Here is a 5,049-nt window from a genome sequence, read left to right on the forward strand (position 1 = left end):
AAAATTGTGTTATCCTTCTATTTTTTCTCTTCTTCTTTTTTTCTTCTCCCTCTTGCCAAAAGAGTTCAAAGAAATAATCGTCTGAGAATTCTTTTGATTCCTCAAACAAAGAATTCAAAGAACTAACCGTCTGAGAATGATTTGCCCAAACACTGAATTCAAAGAACTAATCGTCTGAGAATTCTGTGTAAGAAGCGGGTAGCTTCTTGGTTGTAAAGGAATTTTACAAGGAAAGGAAATCTCAAGAGGTTGCTTGAGGACTGGATGTAGACACGAGTCATTGCCGAACCAGTATAAAACATGTGTTTGCTTTCTTCTTCCCTACGCTCTTTACTTTTTCACTGTGCACTTTTTATTTCCGCTTTACTTTTGTCTAAGTTATTGTTTCTATTCTTTACTTTCTCATAACTTAGTAGTAAAGCCTAATTGAATCTAGTAACATTAAGAAGGATAAATTTTAATTAGTCAAGGCACGTTCATAATTAATTCAACCCCCCCCCCCCCTTCTTAATTATTCCTAGGCAACTTGTTCCAACAGGCTTGCTTTGCTAATGAAGGACCTAGGCTTTATTTAAGGAAGTGAGCTAAGATACTATTATAGTGTGTCAGAACCACACCTAAAATCATAAAATACTTATCATTTTATACATTTCTACGCAAACAAGGATGCATCATACCTACAATAAAGATGAAACAAATTCACCATGTATAATCATTTTACCTTCAACATCCCCTACCTTCTGAATAAAAGTCCAAGGCTCAATTCCTACAAGAAATTATGTAACCATCAATGTAGAGGCATAATTCAAACCCTTGCCCCCATTCAAAATATGTGTTACTAACCATACTCCTCCTTAAGCTTCCTTTTATGCTCCACAGTCAGATAGAAGGTCTGGTCATGGATAAGGTGAATAACCTACATTACCAAAGGATATGCCCCATTTAAGAAAAAATAAATCCTAATGAGTGAGGTACTCCCAGATTGATGGATTATCTGTATACATAGTTATTTTCTGCCAAATCAAAACTTCAAAATTGCTAAAGCCAATTACATAAAACATTTATTTGAAAAACTAATGAACATTTTCAACTGGTAATAACACCATAATATTTTTCACTGCTTGTGTTTAAAGAATGGACACAGTAACAAAAACCATTTAATCTCATCTTTAAAAAACTATTCACAAATCACAACTACTTAATAGCAGCTCTATCCTTCACCCAATCCCATATGACATGTATCTAACGAAAATTTTATCAGAAGAAAATAAGGCAATGGAAGAAAGCCAAGGTTATAAGTGTGAAAACCTCCAAATATTATAAATATAACCCAACACTAAAACTATTTTCTAAGAACCAAGCCTTATTAATGACTCAAGTTCACAAGGACTACCCAATATTAGTTTACCTGCTTTAAAGGAGACAACAATGAATATGCCTAAACTCTCTTAAATGCTTCCTCAGATATTCTTGCAATTTAGGTACATCTTGCCTCCAAAAAATATCCCTGAGAGCACCATCTGAACCATCCCCCACAAACAACATATCACTGTCTTGCTTTAGTTTTACTTTGTCAACCTCTTTAAGCTCTGATCTGCATGAAAGACCACCCTCATTAGCAATGGCAACCTCATTACCACCAGAGCGTTGATGGAACTGGTACACTTCTTTCCTATCATATAATCCACCTTTGTGTTCCATGACTTGGACACTGTTTTGATTGTCCAAAGCATTAGTAAAAGATGTATTATTAAGCATGTCAACACTAGTTTCTCTATTATGATAATCACCAAGTAGCTCCTTTTTGTCTTGTTCAAAGTGCTTTTATTCCAACTCCTCTATGACAATAAGTTGGTCTGGTTCTAATTTCACTTCAGCAATATGAGTCAACACATTTACCTAAAACAAACAAATTATTAAGTTGAAAAGGAATAAAAAGATACTTCAATTTCATCATTAGCACGCATGCACTCAGGGCCACATACAACAATAAATATAAAACAACAAATATTTGATCAGGAAAAGCTATACAACAGGCAAAAGTATACACTAATTACACCTTTCTCTAATCCAAATTCACCATTCATTTCAACTTCTTAAAGATACTAAATATGTATATTTTTGTTTAGTATGTATATATGCCTATACATTGAAGGGCAATACATATAATCGTAAATTCTAATTCTATTTAGTAGATTGTTTTTTTACACCCTTCAATTTGGAAGATCTAGCAATAGTATGCATATTTTTGTTCTCTGCCTAGGAAAAATTGTCAACATTTTTTTTTACTCTGGACTGGTTATTTGTCCAAGTGGTAAGGTCGTTAATTCTCTTCAAGTATGATTTCTCTGGGTGGCAAAAATAGGTGACTTTTTTCCCATAATAAACTCTCCAACTTGGGTCAAATTAACCAAAGTTTAATGAAATTTTATAAATATCAAAGTCTGGGAAAATAAACAGAAGGCTCTAATTACCTTAGTATATTGCGAGCCAAATCCATATGTAAAAGTTGAGTTTTTGATAACTAAAAACAATTCAGATACAACTCCTTTGGAAAAAGTGGTTTTATTTTCTATAATACATATAAAAGCTTAAGTGAATTTATGTTCATTTTGTTATCCCTCTTCCCTGTTAAAGAATAAAGAAAGAAATAATACCTTGGATGAAAATTGAAAAAGTTATTGATAACTTTTGTGTGTCTGACCATAACGATATTGTATAATATGTTGACAAAGGTTGCATAATGTATTATAAAACAAAAAGTAGTGTAATAATGCTCAACATTTTTTCAATTAAAAGATTTTTTATTTTAAAAAATTATAACTAATGCACGATATTAATTATCAACTACTATGACGAAATCAACCCTAAAAAGGGGAAAAGAAAACAAGAGTATATATTTGAAGTGAATGAGCTTTTCTTCTTTTGCATGAAAGAGTATTTTTCAATCTAGGAGTGAAGATTATTTTCTTATAAAAATAATTAAAGTTAGTTTTATGTTTGTTGCTATGAAATCAGCTACTGAGAAGCTCAATTGTACCCAAACAAGGAAGGCTACAATAACCCTCTCATGTGTGCTCAATTTAAGTAACTTAATCTGAGACACTAACCATTTTCTACCCGTAGCAGGCACATCACAAGACTCTACATCACTTGCAATGATGAGGGTGCACTTTACTTGGAAGCCAAGTTGAACCTTAACATGGTTGAGTTTCTCACACCACCTAAGCTAGAATTTTTAAACAAATTGCTCCCACTTAACCAATAATAAGATGCATTCACATAGAGAAGCCTGGCCCCAAGTACTTGTACAAGTGAACATATTCAATTGTGTTGGAATAGCTATAAGCACATGCAGTCTCCATACTCTTCTTCATGTTATATGTCACGACTCTAGGGAGGAAGTAGCATTTCCTGATTTAAGTTCCGCTTCCTTTTATTTTTCACCATTCAATGATTTGAGTTTGCATGACCATGTTGATAAAAATAATGAGGATTCAAGTGCAAAAAAATGTGCACCACTACAAGGTTTGTGTTTGGTGTTGAATCGATCAACAGTCTAAAAGCTGAAGAAAAAGACAGGGATTATGATGAAAGCTCAAAGCCTCTTACTAGATATAAAGCATTGGCAGCATTCATTTGGAAACACATGACACCTGCATGCAAGATGAAATCTAATAACACAAGACCAGCAGTTGTTATCCATATTCTGGACAGGAGAAGGAGGATTGGTGAACCTTTCTCTAGATACACAATTAACAACATTTTGTGGCCAGTGATGGTGTTTTGTGAAAAACACAAAGTGCAGAAACTACTGTTACATATTTGGTTAGCATTGTCAGAGACAAATTTGGAAATCTTTCAAGGGAATTGTTTTTAAGAGTCAAAAGTGATCCTAATATCCTAGGGAGCACTCAGTGTATGGACTTGACTCAAGGTATACATTACAAGAAGTCCAATTCCAATCACAAGTTGGTCTGGTTTGAATTTCAGGGGGCCTAGATTTTGGTTTTGGGAAGCCTTTGTGGGTTGGTGTTACAAGAGGGGATAAGGAAACTCTCCCCAATGAAGTTATTATCATGGAAATAAATGAAGCCATTCAAGCTTGGTTGACAATGGAAATGCAACATATTGCTAACTTGGAAAGAGACATTGAGTTTCTAAGATTAGCTTTGCCTAATCCTAGTGTTTGAAACATATGGTTTTGACATCTGCAAATGAATTCACTTTTCAAATAGAAACATTCAAAATATATGTTTGCACAAAAGAATGATAAAATGTTGCAAGATAGTCAACCACATTCTTATTGTCAATTATCTGTTGGGAAATGATCTATAGTACTATCATGGAAAATAAGATGGTGAATGGTACACTTGTTATTTTATGAGACTCTACATACATCTATGTTGCTCTGGTGAACCATATCAGGAATTTGTTTACCAGGAATTGGAACTTGAGTATCCAACATATTTACAAAGAGAGTAATTGTTGTGCAGATTTACTAACTACAAAAGGTTCTTCATGTGATAAGTTAGTTATCGTGGATCAGTGCCCACCATTCCTTATTCTGGCTTTACTATCAGATGCATGTTGTAGTCTCAATGTTAAGGGTTAGTCTCCATGTTATCATGAATAAGTTAGTTATCTCTAACAATACTACCATCATGTACCTATAGCTTCTGATACTGCAAAATGATTAGTTAAGTTCATAATTTTTTTATCGTACCTGAATTGTTGAAAAAATAGGGTTTTGTGTTAGTATCAATAATTCTGTTTGAACTAACAATACACTGAATGACAAGTTTTTACTTGCATGGATTTTAATGTATACAACTCATCACCAACAGATTAAATTAAAAATAAAAGCATATGTTTATACAAAATGTAACTACAGATACTAATACATTATGTACCCTAATCAAGGAAAATCATAGTACATATAATTTGACAAGGATTTGCTCTGTATTACAGAGAAAGCCATGCATGACCATTATTCATTTGACATAAGCCGAAATTAAACTAATTAGGTGTATAAAACCAATAAAGCAT

At 33.2% G+C, this 5,049-nt stretch overlaps 2 pseudogenes; one reads left to right on the plus strand and one right to left on the minus strand.

Annotated features, from left to right (window-relative positions):
- Positions 1–677: 677 nt before the first annotated feature.
- Positions 678–1,701, minus strand: LOC114405099 (annotated as a pseudogene).
- A 1,022-nt stretch (positions 1,702–2,723) lies between these two features.
- Positions 2,724–4,193, plus strand: LOC114405100 (annotated as a pseudogene).
- The last annotated feature ends 856 nt before the right edge of the window (positions 4,194–5,049 follow it).

Source organism: Glycine soja, chromosome 3 (genome assembly GCF_004193775.1).
Source record: "Glycine soja cultivar W05 chromosome 3, ASM419377v2, whole genome shotgun sequence".
NCBI classification, from domain to species: domain Eukaryota; kingdom Viridiplantae; phylum Streptophyta; class Magnoliopsida; order Fabales; family Fabaceae; genus Glycine; species Glycine soja.